This window comes from Drosophila mauritiana, chromosome 3R, assembly GCF_004382145.1.
Source record: "Drosophila mauritiana strain mau12 chromosome 3R, ASM438214v1, whole genome shotgun sequence".
NCBI classification, from domain to species: Eukaryota; Metazoa; Arthropoda; class Insecta; order Diptera; family Drosophilidae; genus Drosophila; species Drosophila mauritiana.
In genome coordinates this window covers 15017967-15042890 of record NC_046670.1, presented here as the reverse complement: position 1 = coordinate 15042890, position 24924 = coordinate 15017967, and the positions used below count along the sequence as shown (strand labels likewise).

The following is a 24924-nucleotide window of genomic DNA, read 5'->3' as shown; positions in this document are numbered from 1 at the left end:
CGAGTGAAGGGCAAACGCGAAGTGACACTTTTTCAACCCATCCGAGGCGACTTCGACTGGAGGCCAATCAATCTTGGGACCGGAGTGCTGGCAGGCAGTTCAAGTGCCGGACAAGCCCGGTTCACTTCATCTTCATTCATTTGGGCAATTGCCCGCCTGTCGCCTGCACAATGTTCCCATCCCTGGTCCTTTTCGCCTCCTTTAAACTGCGAGTCCTTTTCCTTCATCGTCCACTTCGGTGTCCTAACGACAATTGCAAATATGTTGCAATTTCCCGGTTTGGGAGCAAAGGTCAATGGTTGCTTTTCCTGTTGCTTGTTTGCTTCTCCTTTTCAACTTTCTCTTAGCTTTTTCATTTTTTCATTCTGCCCATTCCCCTCGACAGGACATGCCCCGCGGGACCTCCAAAATGTGCTGCAACTGCCTTGTCCTCTCATTCTCATTCTCCTTTTTAAAACCCTATTTGCTTCTTCTGCCATGAAGATTGATCACAGTTGGCAAAAAGTTTTGGCTGCCCCCGCCTGCAATTTTTATTTCCGCTTCCGCTCGCCACGCCCTCTGCGCCTGTCGTTTAATATGAAAAATTGCGCGCAAATATTTGCAAAGCTTGCAGAGCACGATGGCGAAAAGGGGAAAGAAGCCTCGTCTGGCTATCCTAATTGTGAGAATTTGTCAGTTTTGTTGCCGGGGTCAGATATTAATCGTTTACCAAGCATAGTTCGCTCTTTTTTCCCGGAAATTTCCATTTGCGGCGATAGGGCAAATTACGATGTCGAAGTAAAAAACACAACATGTGCGGTATATTATTGCAATTAAATTAAAGTTTTTAAATAAACAGTATATTTTTCAGCTTGGGTATAAAAATAATATGCTTAATAACAAATTTTGAAGAAAGGCACATTAAGTGTAATTGTAAAATTATAATTCATCCATTATAAAAGTTTTCCTAAATTGAATATGGTGCACTTTTCACTGGATTTCCACAACTTGCGACTTCAATGGCACTAATTTTCCACTTGCTCACTGGTTAGGAGCTTAAACAGCATCAAAGGGATCACGTCCAAAGGAAAGTTGGGAATAAAATAGCAAGTGAAGATTAACCGGAGTAGCTTACGGTTATTCGAATGCACTTAACGCGAACCCGAAAGCTCATTGCCAGTTGTTAACTTGGCTTCATTTGCCCCAGCTTTAAATACTCCTCGCGATTCAGTTTTTGCCCGTGGCAAAACAGGAGATAGAAACAGAAACCGAAAGGGAAACTCGATGCCATTTGAAAAAAATGCGAGAAGAAGCGAAAGGAATCCATAAAATCTAGCATTAATGCCTTCATTTTGTGCTCAACAACAGCGAAAGTTAGCAGAGCAGACAAGGCCAAAAGGAAAAGGAGAAAAGGCCAAGAAAAACTTGAAAGTGGCAAGAGGCAAAAGGAATCTTTAGCCAAAGTTTTTCGCTTTTCCTTCCTCTCGATTTTAACGCATTGCTTAAACCTCGAGGGGATCGCTGCAGCAAGGGGCGTGCGCAGAGGGAAAAGGGGGCGGGCTATGGCCTAACGCCCGACTGCAATTCGCCAAACGCCCCAAGGATAGCGAATCGAAAAATTGGCCTTAGACCAGCAGGAATGATGAGTATTTTCCAGCGCGACAAGTTTGCAGGGGGGTTTCTTAAAGTAAGCTATATGCATAGGCATACACTAAAAAAATAAGGGATGTGTAAGATAACTCCTCTACAATGGTCCAAGAATAGATGCTGCCTTTCTTCATTTTTTGGATTACACATCTTTATCAAGAGTTCCTAGCACTTAATTGTTTCTTTCAGTGTACCTGGATTCTAGTATATAGCTTCTTGTTGAGCGGTTTATCCGTCTCTGGCTCTAAAAATGAAAATTGAAAATTGCTTGAATTGCATTTCGCTCTCGTTTTGATGAGAATCTTCGGCCCGGCTGGGAATGGGGAAAATTTGTACGTGGATTTCCCCCACTTTTAAGCTATGAGGATGGCAAGGCAAACATCTGCTGCAGCTCGTTGTGCTGCTCCATCTTTTTGCGCTGGTGCCGAAGGCAACGCGGCGTATGAGCAACATCGAGATCTCTGGAGTTTCACGCAGTGCGGAGACTGACAAAAGTTGGAGTGCCATGTTTGTTATGAAATCCCCCGCTGAATGGCTCCCCTGTTCATAGGCAGTTGCCTGCTTCTTAAGCTCCCATGCCCATGCCCTTTTAGTTAAAATCCCATTTAATTAAACCATTAAGTCTGACATGGCCTTAACTGAGAGTTTTCCGCATTTGTGTTTGGCTCCCTTGCAAAAGATAAAGAGCCAAGGCAGAGATTCCCTTTGGTTTAATGAACAAATGCTCCACGGTCCACGAAAAGTTGTGTAATTGAAATTGCGGATGTGGCGAGGGTAAGCACTGCAAATGACTTTCAGTTTGCAGTTTTCGCTCTTTGTTTCGCCCTCAGTTTTTAACTTGTTTTCATTACCGCGCAGCATCCCAAAACTTACCTCAAATGATTTATTTATTTGCCGGTTGCACTGATTTGTTTGGAATTCACTTAGGCGCCAAAGTTCTGCAATGGAAATAATTGAGAGAAACTTTTTAGTGCGATATGACTAGTAATGTAGAGGTAACTAATCAAACTAACCTGATTAATAATATGGTAATAAATTATGGTTCAGTTGGCATTTAAGTGTTTTATAAATTCCCTGATAAACTAGTAAAACGGAGACAGTTAATATAAGCAAAAAAAATGTGATGCAATTAATTAAAAAAATCTCGTAAATGTCAAATATTTTATATACAATTTTAATTAAACGTATGTTAACCCAATACCATGAAGTACTAAAAATCAATAGAAAGTAATTATTTTTTCATTTCAATTGAAAAGATTGCCATTTAAAGACGGCTTAAAAGCATTCTGCGTTAATTCCATGAATCAAGTGCGCTTAAAGAACATTTTCGATTTCCGGATTTCAATTTGGTTCTTAAGCAGATGAAGAGTGGCTTTCGGCAGGCACTTGTCAAGGCGCTTAATTATTATCCTCGATGGATGGTCCAGTGGCTTTGTCATATTCTGATGACCCAGCCCCGAGAACCTTCTGCCCATTTAGTGCATAAATCTCTGGGCAATCCCTTCAACTGCAGCAGGGACTAACTACGGTTGGTCAAGAGAGGATGGCGACTAAGCACAAAAGGGGGCCTCGAGCAGTTTCTCGTCGTCGACTGTGGGCCACATGACGTATGCGCAATATGCCATCAGCCCGACTGAGGACTTAATTTAAAGCCGCTTTCAGCAACAGTTTTCCAGGTCCAGAGCTCAATTTCTGACGGGCCGTAATCAAAATAAAACTGCAAATCTACTCCTCTATGTCTGCATTTAATTATGGCTTTACACAGGCAGCCAGACAGATGGACAATTAGTGCCGGCCATGAATTATGACCTCTCGGTTTTTTATTTTTCATATTTTTCCCTCGTCGGGTTAAGTAAATCATGGTCATGGAGTCGGACTCGGGGCTCATAAAATCACTTTAAACAATAGCTGGCGTGTGGACCAGTAGGGTATGCGATGCAAGGGCCAACAAATGTGTAGTTAACTATTATGGCTGCCAGGAGTTGGAGCGTATGCTGAGCAGAACTGAACTTTTGTGCTTCATTTCCGTTTCCGGTTGCGACTGCACATATGCAAAGCTTGCCAAGCGACTGGCGGCGTCGGGGGCGTCGGGGTTATGACAGCATATGGATAATGGCAAAACGTGCCGAATGCCAAAAAGTTTATGAGCAGAAAAGACAATGTCAGAACCGGGGGCGTCTGACTGGAGACTCCTAGTGAGGGGGCGTGGCCCACAGAGCAGTTCGCTTGTTTTGACTTTCAATGGGAATGCTTTCCCACTGCCAGAGGCTCCTTTGCCTACTGTTGCTCCTGCTTTTTGAAATATACTTTTCCGCCATCATTTCTTCCGCCTTGGTAGAACTTTTGATTGGCGCTTCTTGGAACGCTGAACACTTACTATAGTTTCGCATTGTTATGTTTGCATAAATATTGGCTCCAACCAACATTAAGGAAAGTGATGTTGTCACAGCAAAAAACAAAGGGAAAAGCTTTATTGACGAGCTAGATAAAAAAAGCCCAACAAAAAGGATTTTTCCTTGGAATCGAACGGTTTCTTCTGTTTGTCCATCTTGTTAACCTTTCTGTTACACCCTCTCTCCGCCTCCATTGTGATGCCTTTCAAGATAAAAACCTAACTTAACCCAGACGACTTGTTGGCCCAATCCCAATCCCATAAAGAAGTCTGAGGAAAGAAGGCTAAAATGGGGAATTGTTTTAGCCTTAAAATTGTGGGTCAATTGTCGTTTTTGTTCGTACTTCACATTGTTTTATCTGCTTCTCATTCCCCATTCGTCGATATGTTTATGAACATTTCTATGGCATTTTATGTGACAGGCAAAGCAACTATGAAATGGGGAGAAATTTGCATTTTACATTCTAAGCTGTTCTGCCTTAATGTCCTCACTTGTTCCAGCTTTTTAAATATACATATGTAAATCTACTCAAAGGGATAAATGACAAAGTGCAAATTTGCGGTAAAAATATACTCAATTTATGTGGGCAAATGAATTTTTTAGTTGCTAAATCAATATTATTGATCTCTATAGGGAGGCACTAGCAGATAAGTATGGAAAACTAATTTACAAATACAGCAGATTTCTGTTTTAAACACATCTCGACTGTTTGTCATCAGGCGTCCTCCATGGAATAAAAAGTTGATTGGAAGAACAAAACTCATTTTCCCGACTTCTAATTCCGTACAAAAATTCCCAGTGGCCGGGTGTCAAAATCAGGCCGAATTGGATTTCTCCTCGCCCACCAACTTTTGCCAGCTGTCCCAAAACAGCAGAAAGGCGCCGACAACAATGAATGGGATATATCTGCAGCCGACATGTGTATAACAGGCAGATAGAGTGGGTGGGAGAGAGACGGACAGTATGACAACGTGTTCCATCAACCGCACAACAAAGGACAACAACAACAGCCCCTGCAGAAACAACAAAAGCATCAACAATAACCCGTTGAAGATGGAGATGAAGAAGGATTTATTGTCGGTGGACCGAAGGCATCGTAATGCACATGTTCTCAGGGATGGGCGGTTGGTCGGTTGGGCGGTGGACTTCGGCCTTCAGGGGGCGGTCGATGTCAGAAGTCTTGGCTATCAAAAGATTAAATTGAAGACCCCGAAGGCAAGAGAAGCAAGCAGCAAAAAAGTAGCCTACATTCGAGCGTCACTGCAAGAGTTTGACATGCAAATAGAGAAGTAGGGGTAAAACCTTTAAAATGCTATGGAGCAGCCCATAGAAACGAATTTAAATATTTTCATTATTCAAGAATAATATATATTTCCACTAATAACTTTAAATTCATTTTATTTTTTGAAGGTTGCTGTGTGAAAATGAATATTTTTATGCTTTTCATAGTTCATACTATTTTTTTTTGTAAATTTCATTGGCTTAAGGCGGGATTTTCTTGCCAAAAGAGGGAAAGTGCCCTATATATGCATGTGCTACTCACCCACATACCACACGCACGCAGACATCTTATTCCGGCAAATTCAAATTTGCCAACTCATCAGCAAAATCTCTCTCCTTATCTGCTTTCCTCTGCCACTTCCTTGTGCCCTCTTCTTCATGGGATTCATGGGATTACTTCGCTTGCGGCCTGCCATTTAATTAAGTCATCATCGCCATGCATTTTGACAGCATTTAACACGCAAGCAGCTCGCTGCCTCCCAGCGACCACCCCCACCAATGCCACCCGCTTAACCCCATAGCCACTTGTCGAACATGATAAATTTGTGGGAAAATGCCAGTTGGTGCGGCTGAATAAAAGGAGAGTGGGGCATTTTGGAGCATCATCCCGCCCCCTCGAAATGTTATTGCATTTTTAGCACCACGCCCCCACCAACGCGCGTTGCGTTAATTTTGCGCCAGCTGTCAAATGTCAAAATGTCAAGTGAAACAAAATTTTCGCATCATGAGAAATGCATGTCAGACTCACACAAAGTCTCCATGGAGCGCGGGCGGTACAAGTGGGTGTTGGGGATGTCGGGGATGTAAGCCAAAAACTAAGCGACAGTCTGCTTTCCCCATTTTCCAACCGCGCTGCATACTTTAGTTGCCACCACCCCCCGGAACCGCCAATGGAGTGGTTGCCTGGCTGGAATCGTTATCGAGTTACCCAGCCGGAGCTCGCTTCATCATCATCAAACGGAGCGTGGAGTGGGCTGAGAAGGGGTTAAGGGGCGTCAATCTGCGTGATGGAGATGGTGAAGAGGGGGAGGGTGAGCGGGGCGTAGGTCGGAGGGCAGGCGGTTGAGCAAAGCAGCATCAACATCATGATAATGCCCATTATTAGCAGTGGCAAAGCATTTGCATGCATTTTAGAATTTGTATATTCCGCCAACGCCGCTGAAATTTCTCCAGTGCTTATTACACTGCGCTGCAAGTTTTGGGTTTGAATGGAATATTCAACTTTCATTTTAACTGAAAAGCTTACTTTTAATTAAGTATATAATTTAATGTTATAATCCATATATTTTAACTGGTAACATAAACCATGCTCCTGCTGACCAGTGACATTGCTCCATAGCTGGTTAAAAAGTAGCATGTCAGTGGTGCGAAGAGCATCCGCTGCGGGACGACCTCAGACCCCACAGACAGATGGAGGCCCGCAAAAACAGCCAGTGTCCTGCCCCCGTTGCATCCCCGAATCGGAAGCGATTTATGCGCACATTATAAGCAATTACACGGCCAAGCCAGCTGGGAACTGGCAACTGGCACCAGTGCCACTGCCACTTCAGCGCACAGTTACAGTTAGAGCAGCACTCACAACCACCGCGCCACATCCACATTCACTTCCATATCCATTTCGATAACTATTTCGGGCGCTAATTGAATCAGCGACTCATGACGAGAGTAGTCCACCTCCCCGGAGGTTAAGCGATGATTTGATTTGCCGCTCAAGTGTGCCATAAAAGATGCCGCTGCGGATGCCCATACATATGCATGAGCATCATTAGGGTGGTGCCCTACTATCTAAAATTGGACAAGTTTTGGTCATTACGAGTGGGATTTAAGATTTAATTTTTATATATATTATATATATACGAAAATGACATACTTCTGTTCCAGTTTCATCTTTAAAGCATTTAATTAAACAGATCTGCCAACGGTGCGTATGCGTAATGTGATTTAGTTTGCCAACCGCCATCTTAAATGAACTGCGTTAATGGGTCACCCTAATGTTTATATTAGTACATCTACCCACACATGAACCTTGATCAAGTCACTCTGAGTGCGGTTTGTGTGCCATTCGACACTTTGAGTGGCGACAGGCCCTGGGCGAAATCAATGCAAATGGGAGTGGCACCGACAGGCCATCTAGGCCTCCATAGTAACCTCCGTCTCTGCCTTGATCTCTGTCGCAGGCACTTCCATCGGGATGTGGTGTAATTAAATTTCACCTGCCTTGGGCCGTACGAAGGTAGTCGACGGCTTAATGGAGTCGGATCTGCATGAAATTGCTCATCAAACGATTTGCCGGAGGAAGATCCACTTAATGCTCTTACGAACGAATCCCAAATCTCGGCTGTGGGCTAATGCTTAAATGGATTTCCGTGCAGCTATGTCCGGCTAATTGCAGCAGCTCAGCTCCACTCGCAGTTAAGCACCTTTCAATGTGTTTGAGCGGCAAAGGCTTATTACTTTCCCATTATTCAATCATGCAAACGAAAATTGGACGAGGCAAATGCGAAATTCTTGATTCGTGACAAAGTGAAAAGGGGAAATGCCAAAGGGCAGAGGGAAAATGTCCACAAGAGTTGTAAGGGCGAGAAAGAAAATATTATAAAATTAATAAAGTTCAAGCGCTTGGCAGGGAAAACCTCAAGTAATATCCAAAGGCTTGAAGAAAGCTTTGTAAACTGAAGGTATAAACATGAAATGCCCTTTCCGCAAAAATATACTTTATGCTTTTTATAAATAATTAGTAATAATAAGCAAATGGTATATATCTTGTTATAAGATAGAGGTTTTTCTAAACTATTGTTATTAATTTAATTATAATTAAGCATTGAGTCGAAGTTCACCCATTTTAAGAGTATTCAAATCGAGCCCAATATTAACTCAACTCAGAAGCTTAATTAATTTCTTATGCCTTGTCGCATTGCTTTTCCATCTGAAGCTTTTCTTTTTTTTCACTTTTTGTTTTCCTTCCTTCTTTTTTGACATTTTCTCTTGTGATATTGACGTCCAAGATGTTGCCCGAGGAGTGGTGGTGCTGGCAGAGATGGCAGTCGAGAATAATCCACGCACTCATTGAAAAATGCAGCGCGACATTTCCGCTGCCGCTGGCAAGGCGAAAACGAGTCGTAGGAAATGGGGAGGGGCAGTAGGGGGATTCATTTGGATCGAGCTTCATGGATGTCGCCCCGAAGGTGTCGCCCACGTCTACCCCTCAGTCCCCTCACCAACACCCAGCATTTCTTGCACTGTCTCCGCTTGCCCCTTCACCTTACAGACCCCCACACCATCTGCCCAATCTTTCATGGTCTGTGCTTTGTGCCTCGGGCGGCGTGTCGGGTGCGTGATTTATGTCACACGAAATGCAAATACATGAGTAAACATGCAAGCCCCGGCGCAGACAAATATTCACATCTACATGCAGAGATGCACTCGAAAAAATGACGAGCCTAATGCAGTTAGGAAAATAAATATATCGGACTGTGGTTTTAAGTTTAGTTCAGTACACAGTAATCCTACTGTTTGGTTTGTTTAGTTTGAAAACAGTGCATTTGCATGCATTTACCTGGAACTATTGACAAATCACACTTTTTCTCTCAGTGCCTGCATAGAAAATCATCCATATGCATGCTCACATACATATATTTATATAGTGGGAATGGTTATGGAAATGCGATCGGAGTGGGAATGGAAATGAAAATGGGAATGCGAATGAGAATGAGAGTTGGTCTATGTGGTCGTCTAACACAAAGTGGAGACCCAAACATTTCACGTTTCTCAAATAAACTGCACACGAGCGGATTAGATGGGAAGCGGGGGAAGATTGTCGGGCATTTTGACAGTTGGCAGAACATTCTTTCTAATAAATTTATGCGGCATGCGATATGGACTAGAAAATAGGAAGATAAGCGGGGAAGCCCCCCGGAAAAGCGGTTAGCAGACAAGTGAATTTTAACTGTTATACATAGATGTGGTGCTAAAGACGCAACATAAACGCAGATTGTTTGCGAATCCATAGCAGCCACTTGTCAGTATTAAGTGTTCAGTAAAATGATTCGAATAATATTAATTTTAAAGTGTTTTGATGTGAACAATGCATTTTTGAAGGAAGCACTGTTCCTCGTAAATATTGGCAATATTTCGCTTATTAAAAGTATGCCGAGTGCAAAAATAATAATTCGATTAAATCAGTTAATTATAACACATTAACCGCTCGGCAGCGCGCGATCTGAAGAATTCAATTATAATTAACGGGTATTCTGATTGATTTCAGTGGACAGTGAGTGAATCGATGTGAATCAGAATGTTATGCAATTTAAAATTATTTAAATGCACACTTACACATTTTAAGTGAGTAAAAGCAGTTAAACATGCACAAGTGCATTACATACAACAAGTGGGAAAGTGTTATAATCTGCTAATGAGCGCCACAAAATGTAAATCAAACATTTGGCTTTAATGCATTTTTAATGTGTTCAGCTGATGCGAATCGTTCGGTTGGATGATTGAGTGAGTGAATGAATGACTGGCTGGCTGATTGATGGCGACACTTTAATGAGGCCCATTGGCAATTCGTTCTAAATTCGCATTATGCAACCGAACTTGCACCTGCTTGCATTCCCTAGCATCTCGCCCCATCTCACTCGCCCGCCTGAAGGCCGTCTCTTTCTGTCACTTTCGCATGCATCGCTGGCCCAGAATTTGGTTCAATAATTTTTCAAAGCTCGCAGCAAGAGGAATTTGTGCGAAGAGTCGTCGGCGCCTTTTTTGAAAACTGATAACAATCTAGTTGCTAGCTATGCTCCCTCTCCTTCTCACTATACGTCGTGCTCCCTCTCGCTCACACGCGAACGGTAGGACGGCGCCGAAATGCAAAGGGGCGAGTGAAATGCAGAGGTGGAAATAAGACAAGACAAACAAAGTCAGACAGTGGAAAAATGCTGAGGTGGCCCCACAACACGAACACACCAAGTAAACGTTGCTGCACATGCATCTACACTGGAATACAAATTTGTCGATATATCCGCAGGAAATTGTGAAAAATATCTAGCTCTAAAATTAATTTTAAAACCAATTTAACCAAATTTAAATGAAGTTGGGCATATTTGTTCATATCAACTTTAAATATTTTGGAAAACTTTGTGGCTTACTTTTTTCAGAATAGCTATGATTCCCAATACCTTCTAGCTTAGTAGTCTTGAAGCCTTATTGTGTTTTGTACAGATTTTAACACACTTTTTAAATATCTTAAGTGTTGCCAGCTTAGTTTTCAGTGCTTTTTCTCAGTTTTTGTTGTTGTGGCTGTTGCTGCTTTGCTTTTGTGCGGTTGTGTTGCGAAGAGCGAGCTTGCAGCATAAAGCAAATCGTGTCAATGACATTTGGTGACACACACACCAATGCACGGCGACGCACACACGGACATGGCTATATGTGCGTGGGCCAGAGGGAGAGGGAGCGGTGATAAGAAAGCTAGAAGTGGAAAAGAAAGGCCGATACAAGAAATTGCTTTACAACGGCGGGGGGTTCTGGTTTTCTTGTCTAACCATTTAAGTGGGCGTATGTTGCGCCTGTCACAGATAAAAAGGGAACAGGTCGGATGGAGGGACTGAAGAACATAATTTACGGTTAGCTCTGCGCTGCGGTTGCTATTAATAGAATCGCTTTTGGGGTCATTACGTTGCTGTTGTTGCGCGGCAGCTATAGCTAAAAGTATTGTTGTTGTTACACGTTAATGTTTAGTCGGGCTACAAATGCAATTCGTGGGAAAAATCCTACCAAACCAATAAAAACATAACAAAATCTGGGATTTACTGGGTATAACAAAAATTGTGAAAATATTTACATTTTTGTTTTCAATAATTGGTTCGCACCTATTTCTCCCTGTGTAAGATTATCCAAAGATTAAACACACACATATACTCATTTAATTTATTGAACAGCTGCTAATTTATTTTAGTGCACTCAACTAAGCGTGGGATCAGATGGAAACTTTTTATGTCCGTGTGCTGATGATTATTGGATATCATCAAATAGTTTTTGTTATTTATAATCATCTTAATATTCCTATGGTACTTGGAAAACATATTTCAGAGAACTGACCTATTTTAGGTTTAACTAGGGCAGCTTTAAAAATAAATTTTTGAAAACTATTGAAATCGTACTATTATTGCGCAGTTGTTAGTATACGTGATTTTGTAATTGCAACGGATTTAACATGTTTAATTAACTAAGCAAATAAGTATCCGATGGCGATGTGTAGGTAAATATTTCAATCAAATCAAGTCCTCTACCATTAACGGCATTGCCATTCACTCTTAGTTCTGTCAATTTTCGCTTCGATTTCAATTATTTTTTATGCCAGCTAGCATCGCATCGATCCAGTCAGCTCGGACCGAAATGCAAACTGAATTGCTCGTATAGCCATCCGCCCCGTTGGCCCGTTCCTCTCGACCAATGGCCTGAATATATAATGCGGAACAATTCAATTTCGAATTTTTTCTTGTTTGCTCCTAGCTCCTTTTTTTGCCTGATGCCATATAATTTTATTTTCAGCTCCCTTCTTGTTTTTGGTGGCCATTTAGCTGACCGCACTGGTTGCACCACCCCCCTGCACCTGCCGCCCAACTCGATGGCATTTAAAGTTAAAAGCCATGAAAATCAACACATAAAAAACCCAAAATCGCGGTATGGATAAAGTTTTGCGGCTTTGCGGAAATTGTAATTTAAAACTACGCCTCTGCGGTATTATTGTTCTCCTTCGTTGAGTTGAGTTGTTTTGCCCACTTTGGTTCTTTTTTTTATTGCCATCGGTTCATATGCAAATATACATATTTAATTTCATTACAACGAATTTTTTTCATTGTTGGCGTCATTGAGAGTTCATAGAATAGCATTGCCAACAATTAAATGAAATGCAAATAAAGCGCTATGTCCAGAAGGGCAACCGGCGGCAGAAAGTAGCGCTAATCAACAGGCGGCGTAATAAACAAAGCAAAAAGGATTTGAAACTGAATACTATGTCGACTAGCAGCTACTCTTCATTTCTTAGATTAGCATTATTGTAAAAAATTATATTAAAAATGCATCGCACTAAATTAAATATTCGAAAAATTGTCTGAAATGTTAAAGGTTTCTCCTTATGCTGCTGCAAAATTCAATTAACAAGCAAAAATCGTCCAATGAATGCGGCATTTCGTGGCATTTCAATACGGAGGTTAATCATTCATCGGTCGATTTCCGATTCTCTTTGAGAGTTCCGGTGACGTAATCAAGATACTACAGGTAGCACAACCTTTGCTAGCTCATATGCCGCAATTAAAGTGCACTTTTAAAAGGGTATGTGCAAAAAGCAAACAATTATATCCATTTAACGCAGATGTAGTTCAACCACAGACGACATTTAAACTACTTTTTGCGCACCATGTGCTAACTGTATAATATATTTGCACTTTCATGCAAACACTATATACACACATCGCAATAGTTTTAAAGCTTTAAGCGAGAGGAAAATTTATTGAGATTTGTGAAGAAGCTTGACTTTTTCGCTTGCAATTTGACAATTTTTAGCACCAATTACCAATGTCATTCGTCACTCTTGTTGGATGAGAAACTACGAAACTTGCTTTCACTGCTGCCGCTGTCCCGCTTCCTCGCTCGCTCTGTCTCGCTTGCTCCCTTGCCTGGCTTTAGCTTATTTAAACATTCTGCTTATATATTATTTCTGTTGCGGCAAAACTTGGCCAACTGACAGACGACAAGGCAATGTGTCAACCCAAATAGAGAAGAAAGAAGCAAGCAAAGCAGCATAAAGAAGCAGGCCAAAAAGAAAATCCAGATGAAAAGCCCGGCTCTGGAGTCTGGGCCAGCTTTTCCTCATACCTGAGATGGGAGCCAAAAGTTGACGACTTCTTTTCAGTTAGTGGTGACTCCTGAAATTAGTTTGGGCTTAAATATGCAAACTTGCAAATGAAATGAAATGGAATTTGGACAAGAGGCGGGGAAAGACACAGAATTTCCGGCAACTTTTTGCAAGGAAAAAAGTAGCTAAAAAATCCTTAAATTTATAAGAGTGGCTGCTGGGAATATAATATAATATAGGAATAACTTTAAAGATAAATATTTTTTAGGCTATTACTTATGTTATACCAAGTTTTCCACCGTCAACACAACTACATCTAAATATATATTCCTAATTCATGGATAATGTCCCAAATTTTCTTTCATCGGCTGACCACAGTTTTATCAATCAATCTCTATAAATACTAAATCCAAACCAGACATCATCCCGTCATCATTTTTCTTGACTGTCGTTCAGCACTTTGGCAGGGACAAAATCAACTACAATTCATCACCAACTGAATGACATGGAACCACTCTGCCTTATCCACCAACTTCCCTTTGTGCCATCTGCGGAAAATTACCCTCCCAGCGAACTTTGGCCTGCATAATTAATGAATTTACACATGCATAATTATAATTACCAGCAGCCAGCAGCGACTAACTGCCAACTAACATCAGTTTTGGGGGATGGGTGCCTAATGAAGTCGCATTGCTCGGAGGCAACTACAATAAACAAAAAACAACCAAGCGCAACTTCATCGAAAATTCAAACCAATTGGCAATTTGTGAGCCAGCTTTTGTACTCGAAAACCCCAAGCCCATTTTTTTTGCAATGAGTTTCCCCACCGATTTGAAACATGTTAATTAGCTGTTTTCTGATGGGCAGGGGGTATGGTTTTAAAGGGCGTGTAACTGTAAATTGTTAAAATAGGGCCCAGACAAACAACAACGAACACAGCCGAAACGGAAGTGGTACACGGAAAAAAATAATCTTGTATCTGCATTTTATAGCAAGGGAAGAAGTATTCATTTAGATAAGAAAAATAATACCATAAATGTCAACAATTCAAAAAGGGATTTGAAAAGTACCGAATATGGTTCACCGAATCACTGGCACATGAAATGAAAGTCAAAGAATATGTAACTTAGAAGTCTGTTAAAAATATATTGTTTGCCGTGCAGAAACACTGGATTTAATCACACCCTCCTCGCCTCTCATTTGTCCTAGCTTGATTACTGAATAATTGAGTGCTGCGTATAATGAAATTCGTATTCAAAATTCGTCGTCATTCAGTTGCTGCCGCTGAATCAGAATCTGACTAAATGTTTGTCGAGCTAAGGGACTGTGGGTGGGTGGGTTTGGTGTATATGAGTAGGTGATGGTGTGGTGAACTGGGGAGTGAGCTTTCAGAGGTGAGTAAGAGCGTTTGTGTGCGCGTTCCCGTGTCTGTGCGCGTCTGTGTCTGGTTTGCGTAGCCGACTTGCATACGTAATGTCCTTCCTCCCTTTCACCAACTCCCTACCGCCTTGCCACCCCCCGGTTGCCATGAAACCGCTTCGGATCCGCCTGCCCCACCCCTGGCCATCATCAACGCAACATCATTCAACGCTTTTATAGCCATTCAACTTGACGCATCCGTTTTGGCCAAACTTTTTGGCCTGGGCCGCAGCTGAATGGGCCACGAGGCCATGAGCCAAGTTCCACGGGCTGCCGCTAACGGGTGGGTGGTTCAAGAGGTTTCACTGTACAGATCAGCGGATATTATGACGAACAGCAGGTTATTAAGACCAAGCTAGTTGCGTATTAATTAAATAGATTAACTTCAAGTTTTGGTTAGAGGCTTGTACAGTTTTCTGTCACTACAAAACACTTATTTGTACGAAATATGGAATATTCGATTATAAGCAGTGAAGAAGTATATAAAATAAATGAATTTAAAGAATTGATAATTTTATTTCGGACAAAGAATTATATTTTGATAGATTTTTCCAGAATATACTTGTATTTTTTAGTTTTTTTTTTTACTAATTCTACTGTCATCTTAAGGCACCCCTCGCCGGGGCTAAAGGGCAACTGCAGCTTTGTTCTAGAGTCGTGGGAATAGAAATGCGAGGAAAGGCAAATCCTGGAGCGGAACAAGGACTTCTGAGCAGGCTTTGGTATATCCAGCTGGCTCCAACGGCGGCTAACAAGTCGCGTTCGCTTCATTATGTGGCCTCTTCCTCGTATTACCGCTTTTATGTCACTTTTCACTTTCTCACTCGCTGGCTGTCTCTTTTACCCCCATCTGACCCTCTCGCTCTCGCACTGGCTACGCCGGCGTGTCATTTCGCTTGGTTCATATAAATTGTTTTGGGATTTAGTCGCACGCTTTTCCTGCTTTCCTGCCTTTCCCCGAGCCCTACACCGACCCCCCGAGCCAATCCCCTCCAGACTCGGCTCACAGCTCCGGCTCATTATTGTCGTCGGTTTCGTTCGTTTCTGTTCTTTGTTTAATGACATCATTTTGTATGAAAAATTGTAGTTGCATACTGAGTGGAAAGTGGGGAGAAGTATATGGTCTGGTAAGCCCTGACAAAATTATAAAGTTGAGCAATGATTAATGTCGGTACTCCTTCCCTGGCTTCCTATCACGCATATATCGCCTGCGTAATAATCCTTGTCATGAAATATTTCGACAGGGACATGCACATGGCTTCGTAAAATTAAAAAAGGAGACTAAAGACACGGATACAGAGTTCATTTTTATATACTGTTTTTTAGCGAAGTCGGAGTCACGTTTCTCAAAGAAAAATGTATGAAAAGCAAAGAGAAATGAAAGGAAAATGACAGCTACGCGTTGGGGAATCACAAATTAAATACGTCGACAGCATTGAAAGAAACGATAAGTTAAGCATGTTTACACAAATTTGGTTTTATTTCCTACATGTATTTTTCTTGCCAAAAACAGTAACTAACTTATTTGAGTAACTCAAAAAAATGTATTTCTAAACACCTCAATGAAAAACCACACGCTTGACTTACTAAAACTATGCGTCCATGGGCATGGCACCTCATTTTCATTGTCATTAACTCTTTATCTTGATTGCATTTGCAGTCAGGTCCTTAAACCCTTTCGTGGTTACATTCTAATAAAGATATGAATCATAACTCATGAACCACAAAATGGCAATGAAAGCGATGATAAGGCGAGGTTATAATCACACTCATCATATCCTTACCATTCCGCAAGTAACAATAAAACTGAATAATTCCTGCCCAACCTGCAAATTCTTTAGTTTCCTTTCTGTGAAACCACCAGCACACTTTGGCTAGGACTCTTGGCCAATATTTACTTAGAGACGTGCAAACAGGGTGCCGCGTGCATTGTGTGCACGTTAAATACCGCATAAATTAAATTAATTGGCAAAGTTTATTTTTTATTACTTTGACGAGGCTGTAAGCCAGGAAAAGAGAGAGACAGCGAGTGTGTAATCACTTTTCATTGTGTACCAATCTCGGCACAGTCTCGGTGAAAACTTTTCAACACTTAGCTATGCAAATGGACGGACTTTTTGGCATGGGGGCGTCCGTGGCATCTTGCGGTGGCACATTTAAAATTTAAATGGCTTCAAAGCGAGCATTCGCCTATATAACAGCCTTTTGTACCCTTCCACCCAACCATTTTCATTCCTGCTAATGAGTGGCAACCCTAGTGTCAACCGCAAGCCTATAACGGTGGAATACAAATGTCAAGCTTTGAAACAGCTGTCAGTTATCACAAGTTCTAAGACTACATAGGTTTACACCAAAGAAAATTTAAGTTAACATTATAATTTAAATTTATAAAAATCTCCTTAAAGTAATTTCAAGTGGAGGCAAACCAAATATGAGCTCTACCTTAAAGTAGTATACGAAATCACAAAATTGACCGCATAAACATTCCTTACAGACAGTTTTTTTGGAATTTTTATGAAAATCCATGTAAGAGTGAAATTTCCCCAGTCTGCAGTCGAATTAATTGTTCCCCTGGTAAAATGAGGGACGAATTGAGGGGGTCGAAGGGGGTTTGGTTAACAAACATCTAACTGTCTTTTTGGCAACTTTACTCTCCCACTGGGTGCAATTAAAAATTATGTTTATATTTATTTTTCACTCCCTTCCCGACTTACAATACTCCTGAAATGACACTCGAAAAAAAGGCGAGTAAACGAACTATGGAAGGGAAACGGAAACGAAAACACAAAATGGACGTCAATGTTGACAGCTGACATGGCGGGGGGTCTGTTTTGCTTTGGTTTACAGAAAACCAACGAAGGGTTGTATATGGGCTTTAATGGCAACTTTTTATGGGTCCGCTTATCTAGGTACCCTTAATCGTTGATGATTTTCTAGGTAAGGAGAAAAGGGGTGTTATGAATATTGCTTACCTTGTATGAAGTGATGTTTGTGAAATGAAGCTGGTTAAGTTTATACAATCGTATAACATTCCATAAAGGCTGAAATTATAAATAAATGTTCCACTTATTAGATTGATTTTTAAATTTAAATATAAGTATTTGTATTTGATTTCTTAATTAATATTTTGAATCCACATTAAATAGTGTATCCACCTATGTCTAACCACTTAACCCAGTTTCAATCGAGAATCAATGGCAATCAGTTAAAATCACATTACATAGCTCTTATACCATATAATAATATAAAACTTTGGTGTCGGTTAAAGGAAGCCGTAAACTTTTGATTTGTAATGCTTTTGTTTTTACTTTTTCATGTTTTTGTTTCACCAGCGAAAAATCGCCAACTACATGAAAAACCCATAAGCCCAGATCGCCATCTCAATTCTCAGGGACCAGCCTGTAGTTCGCGTTCCGCTCAGACTTCATTGTTGCTATTGTTATTCCTGATGGCCATTTCGCCGTATTTGGCGAGTGCAAGCGAGAGGCCAACGGCGTGCGAGTGAGACTGAAAATGCGGGAGCGACACCAATATGCATTTATACGAGGCATCGACTGCAGATGCGAATGCATCAGCAAGCAGAAAAAGCAACAGAAACAGAAACAGAAACAGTGCACAAATAAAGCAGAATGCGAACAAAAACAGAAAGAGATCTCGAAAAAAGACCGAAACACAATGGAAATGTTTGGTTTTGTGGGGCTTGGATGATTTCGCGGGCAGATGTCTACGGAGTTCTATAAGCTCCGCTTTATAACTCATATGGGCTTGTTATGTGCCATGTTATCGTCTTGTCGCTGCACGCATTTGTCTTGATACCCAACTCGTTTTTTATTGCCCTTTTTTGGGCTTCAAAATAATGAGCTTCCGACAGGGTATTATGAAGGGTATGTAGGATAGTAAGTACATTGGATCAATATATAAGGTAGGTACCCCCTGTACTTAAGCTGAAAACATCGAAGACACTCATAAAGCTGAAGTAAGATAAACACTACCTTCTGTTCCGTGCCGTTTCCCTTGAATAACGATCCAATGCCATCTAATGATCGATTGATCATCTCCTTTGTATAACAGGGCAACGTCCAGTCCATCTATGGACCAGGTCCGCCTCCTTTTCGAGGAGTGGGCGGCCGGGAGGCGGCAGCAGAGCGGCAGCGAAGCAGACAGGGAAAAATGCTGTTGAACAAGTTTCGGGTTTTCAGTTCTCGTATTTTTTACACCCAGCCTGTAGGCTGACGAGTGCGTGCCTTATGCCCGGCATGGGAATAAGAATTGGTTTCAACGTTTTCTCCTCTTTTTTTGCCACTTTTTTTTATTTTTTTTTTTGCCATTTCTGTCTGGGAGGGAACATAGTGCAGAGGCACTTAATAAGCAAAGTGTTTGCCCTGCATGGGCAACAGAAACTCGTTTATGCAACGATCCTAACATCTCGCGATGCCTTATAGATGTTACTAAATGAAAACTGCTAAAACTTCAAGCAGAAACACACATTGTAGGTGAAAAGATACAAACTTGTCATCAGCATACAACGAAGAGATGGCAGAAGTTTTCCGCCCGAATTCAATTTGAGCGCGACAACAACGGCAAACAAGATGAAGCTGCCCCAAAGCGACGGAAAAGTCGAACTCAAATCTGGTGGGGAGAATGAACTTCTCGCTCCACAGATTGCTGACTTGCTGGGTAAAGTTTTATGGCACACCGCTGCCCTTCGCCATCGTGGTCCATAAATTACGTTACGTATACGCAACGTTGGCGAGCACATAAAGTATTCGCCTTATGAATATAAAAAGAAGTAAACGCAGTAAATTAGGCGAAAAATTCAATAATTTTCCCAACCAAATGGGGACAGCAAACACGGAGGGGAGTGCAAACGATCTGAGTGTTTGAGGTTTGTGCCCTTGAGTGGCAAACCCAAGAGGGTAAACATTCTGGAGTATTCCGATAGCGGCAAAATCATGTAATGAGGAGAACATTTAAAGTAGAAGTTACTTGTGTTGGTCTTGAATTTAAATTGCAGTTCGGTATATGAAGAAAATTCAATAACGATTTCTTTCTTTTTACTTTTAACTTTAAATGTCTGATAAATTCCAGCTAGAAAAGAATTATACTCTAAACTTTTAAAGTATCAATTTTGTCCGACTAACCGCTTAATCTTTATCACACTGTTCCGGCAGATACATAATTGTGATGGGATCCCTCCACAAAGCTACCACAAATTTTGGCCTCCTGCCAGCCTTAATTGGCCAGGCCATCACGAAAGCGGCAAGCAGGCAACACCCCAAACTAAATTACACAATTAATAAGCGCAGCCAACAAACCAGAACACAAGCCAGCCCAGATAAACAACAACAGCACACAATAACCGCACATTTAAGGCAAAAATCTGCACTTAAGCAGAGGGCCAAAAGGGGAAAAGGGTTCGGGGTTAGAGGATCTGTCCAGCCCAGCGAATGCGTGGGAAAGTAACCATACCCTGGCCAAGCTCGACTCCTATCCGAAAAGCGACTCAAAAATTAATCAGGCGAACATAATGCAGCGGGCCAGATGAGGCAAAGAAATGCGATAAAAACGAAATGCGAATCTTTAAAGTATTGCCTGGCATACAAACATACATATATAGATAATGAAATACGAGGTTCCCGCAAGACCAAAACCAAACACAGCCGAACAAACTGAAGTTCCCTTTCAGCTCCGAACCCTTCTTGGCCCATATTTTCGTTCTGGCCCGAGGGCAGACAGGCCAAAATAATGGAGCCAATGGCCATGGAACAGAACAACAGAAACTACAGTGAAAGCACCCAAAATGGTTAACAAAGCAAAACATAAATAAAATTCCTTTCGAATTTGTAATACCCTGAAGGTAGGACAAGCGGACTTAAATAAAGTAGCGGTTGGTACCACCTCAGATTTAAATAAACTGCAAATGTTTAATATGTAGTAAATAGCGATTTAAATGTAGTACCACTACTTATAGGTAATTTAATAAGACAGAAAGAGCAAAGGAAGCTGTAACTATTAACTCGAGATGCTTTTGTCCAAAGATTCATTTCTCTTGGCCAAATAGTTCAAGCACTGCTTGTCGAAAGAGTAGCGGCAAACAAATAAAGTAACCAAGAGACCACGAAGACAAGGACGACAGGGAAAAAGCTCATAACCAAGGTCCTGGTGCTCGGCATTTTTGGGCAGCAGCTGCCAGACAATGCCACGCCCCCGCCCAAGCACATATGTGGGTGGGTGGGAAAACTCAAGCGTGGAATACATGGAGTTGGGGGCGAGTCCGATCCCCGAGTGCAATGGCTGCCCTGGGGCGGGGCGAAGAGGAAGGGAGGCGAAGTTATGGCCATAGACAAGTGCTCGACTTTATTATCTGGAAGCAGAGAGTTTTTTGCCCACCTCCCGGCTTCCTCGTTTGTTTTTCCCAGCGCATGAAATAGCAAACATTTTCCCCGAGTCATCTGAAAAGTGGAAACTGGGCAAAAAAATAAAATAATAAAACGGAAATCCTTCGCCACTCAGCCAATACTCATTAGATTTGTGCAAATACTTGGCTGCCAATACCCCAAGCCCCTCTGAACTTCTTCTAATGATGGCTTTCCCGATTTTCCCTCGCCATTCTCAAAAGTAATTCCACTGCTTACGCAATTTTTCATTTCGCGCTTGCTGCGCAAATAAATCAGAAAATTCTCAATTTTTATTTTTTTTTAACAAGCCACCAGCATTTTCCCATTGACTTTTGCCTGATTTCCTTCCCACTTTTTGGGAATGTTAGTGCACTGGGCGTGACCTGCAATGTTAACGCAAATAAATCGTTCAAGTTTTCGGTTTCCATTCCACTCAAATGTAATCAAAGCCGAGCACTTCACATCTCAAATATGTTTGCCATTACCCCATGTATTTCGGCCCGGTTGATGGGGGACTTTGAATGATAAGTTGCTACTTTCAAGCCAAAAGTCAAAGGCCAAGTGGCATTTACCAAGCTTACAGATACCATAAAATATTTACTGACAGGTTTCAATTTTTAGTCACACTTCTGAAAGGCAACATTGAGAGAGAGCTCTTTTACACCTATTGATAGCTCCACATGACGTGTTGATTAACCAAATTCAAAATGAAATCTGAAGTTTGAAAAGGGTAGTTTTAAAACACAACATTTTACTGCTGTTACAGTTTAAGCTTTAGAAAACATGATGCTTCTGATTTAATTACTTTCTGAAGTGGAAAATTGTCGGGCTCTTCTGCACAGATGGCTACTTTATTCCGGATTAGATTTCGTTGTAGGTTACAACTGGTAACATCCACTTGGAGATTTGTTCTCAATTGTCCCGAAGACAAAACCATTAGGAGATCCCCCCGCTCATTCCCACTGTCTCCATTCTCCATTCTCGATTCTATGTTCAACATTCTTCTCCCGGCTCAGTGAGTAATCCTGTTAACATGGGCCCCACTTCGGCCCTACTTACATACGTCTCCCGCATTTGGAATTCAATAATTTCCATTTGTTTGCTACATAGTTGCCCCGTGTGGCCTCACCACCCGCAATTAGCTACCCTCCGCATCCACTGAGTTGCACGAAATGTGCTCACATTTGGCCACAAATTAAACTAAACCCACTTTGGATGGAACCTTGTTTGCTTCCATGCGCCTTCGGCAATGCTAAATGTGTGGATAATGAAGGGGTTTTTGGGGCTTTAGGTTTGGGGAGCAGGGAAATATGGCGAGGAGGTATAGACCAGGTGGAATGGCAGCTAAAGGCGAATGCATTCAAGGACCGTGCTTTGTATTTGCCATTCGCAATCAATTGCCACAATTTGTGTTGATATACGGGTTGTGCCTGTACACTCGAGCTGGCATCTCGTTCGCATTTTCCCCCAATTTTTCAGCCAGCCTGTTCTCACCCCTCATAATTCCAAAGAAATATCCCATAAAATTGTGCAAAAAATCGAACTTTTTAAATTTCCATTCAGATTGATTTTCATCACTACAACATATAAATTGCTTTTCCGACCTGTCGTGATTCCTCTCCATCAATACACCAGTTGGTTTTTTCGCTGGCATCGTTGTTGCATTTATTTAAAACTCAAATCGAATTGCAATTAAAGGCGAATATTTACAGGGCATCCACACATCCTGTTCGACTTTTGGAGCGGGGCCAAAAGTTCAGTTAAACAAAAATAGTTTGAAGGCTGCTCAAACTGGAAGAAGGAGTAACTAAAAATATCTGAGGTAGTCCAACCGATATGTTCATGTTCAACCGAACTGAATAATACAATAGTGTACGTTGGACATGTGCTTATTCCTGAGAGGTAAAATCAATTTTGAAACCAACACACAACAAGGTTGTTTAAAAGCTGAAATGGTGTGCAAGCTGATGACTTTTCAGGAATTAAACATACCTGTTTTTAAATATTGACTTTGTCAAGTATTGGTTTCACTCATTCAAGTACACTAAACTAAGTCAAATTAAACTGCCTGCAATCTTGAACTTAATAAAATCTCAGTTATAAGCCGTAGCTCATGAACATTTTGCCGCAATTAATTCATCGCCCACATTTTCCTCATTCCCCCGAGAGCTTCACTTAAATGTGGCCGCAATAAATTGCTTTACAAACTGCAACAATTTATGCCTAATTATATTAAAATGTGACAGGCCATCGGCGCTGCTTTTAATGCCGAAATAGGGCGCCATTGACCTTACCTCCCACAGCCCCATGCCACCAAAAAGTCAAGAAGTGTTGATGCCACTCCCCTACGACGCTCAGCCCCTCAAAAGGAAAAGCGGCAGCAGCTGATAGCTGTAATCCGACCAGCTTAGACCATTCCAGACCACCTCAGAGAAACCCTACTTTCCGTTTTTTCTCGACCCCGCCGACAGAAGGAGAATGGGAATGGCCCGGCAGTAATTCACACAATAAGCCGCAGACAGCCAGCCAAAATGAGAGAAACAACCAATATAATTTTGAAATGAGGAGGTAAAAGCAGCTATGATACCTATTAAAGACCATAAAATGTGGTCTAGTTAAGAATTTCTTGATATAACAAATAATTCTTTATAAAAGAAGAATTTCTTAATATAATAGGAATTTCTTTATACAATAAGAATTTCTAGATAAGATTATCTTCAGACAATCTATTTTCCACTTTGAATAATTATGATAACACTGTGTTGCATCTGAATTCCCGTTTTAAATTTAAATAGAACCAAAAACGTTTGCTACCCTGTAGAATTTCAGGAATAAATAGATGCTGGAGAAAGCAGAGCGCGCAGAAATGAGAAAAGAAAATTTTCACGAAGCGGGCTGCTTGTGGCACGTTTCACCCACACATACACCGACTCACGCACACACCTGAGCGTGGCTGAAGAGGGTGGTGGTGGCGCGGGGCGGGGGCCAGACTTGTGGCATGCCTCAAAGGCAAATGTGGCTCAGACGGAAAACGCATACAGAGACATTTCGGGGTGCCAAAGCTAAAGACGCAAGAAAAAAGAGATGAAGAATTCTCTACCCACTGGAACTTCAGTAGCACACCTCTTTAACACGTAAGCGACAATTACGTTGCCGCAGTTGCAGTTGCAAGATACAGATACATCAGCAACAGCCACAGAAACGGACAGGAAAATGGAGAGAAAAATCAAGCCGTGAGTCATAAATTCGCTTCGACGCCTCCGCGTTTTTTATTTTGTTTACGCTTTTTTTTTGCGCAGACACAGCAGGGGAGTGGTGGGGGGATAAATGCAGCCAGCCAGTCGGGTGAGAGATAAAGATAATGTATGCGGCATGGCTTACACAATGTATCTGAGAGATACAAAACAATTAAAGGCAGCCGGCAAAGGCTTTAATTGTGATTTTATGCAAATGTTGGCCAAGCCCCAGATTCTTTAAGGTTCTGTCAGTCGATTGAATTAAATTTCCCCTGCAGGCTTAACTCGCTTTATGGAATAATTATTCCACTCGCAAAGCACCTTCTTCTTTCCTGACTCATCCCCACTGTCGGGACTTTGGTTATTGTATATTTTTGCTGCAAATATTTTCCCCATGAAATCAGCATCAGTTCTGCGGGTTTCCCCCCGCTGGTTATATCTGAATTTTGTGCTAGCTCCACTCACTCCTTTTCATTTGACGCACTTGCAATTTAGTTGAAATTGTCTTGCAAGCAACACAACAATAGCAGCTGCGTAACTGCCCCCATCTACAAACTTCTAGTTGCTGTAGTTGCAGATTGCAGATTGCAGGCTGCGATCAAGTTGCAGTACGCTTATCCTTAATTCTTGACTGACTTTGATTGACAGGAAACCTAGAAAATTTAACAAGCGATTTCCACTTATCTGTGACTGATGCAAGTTACTTCTAAATTATATCAATT

General features: G+C 41.5%; 1 protein-coding gene across 1 annotated transcript in view; it reads right to left on the bottom strand.

Moving 5' to 3' along the window:
- The window catches only part of LOC117145941 (trophoblast glycoprotein), a 40123-nt gene that overhangs the window by 11998 nt on the left and 3201 nt on the right, over window positions 1-24924 (bottom strand). The window contains exons 2-3 of the mRNA XM_033311819.1: window positions 17541-17609; window positions 2500-2564 (exon numbers count right to left, since the gene is read on the bottom strand). The gene's annotated coding sequence lies outside the window, so the exon portion shown is untranslated. The remainder of the gene's footprint in view (window positions 1-2499; window positions 2565-17540; window positions 17610-24924) is intronic.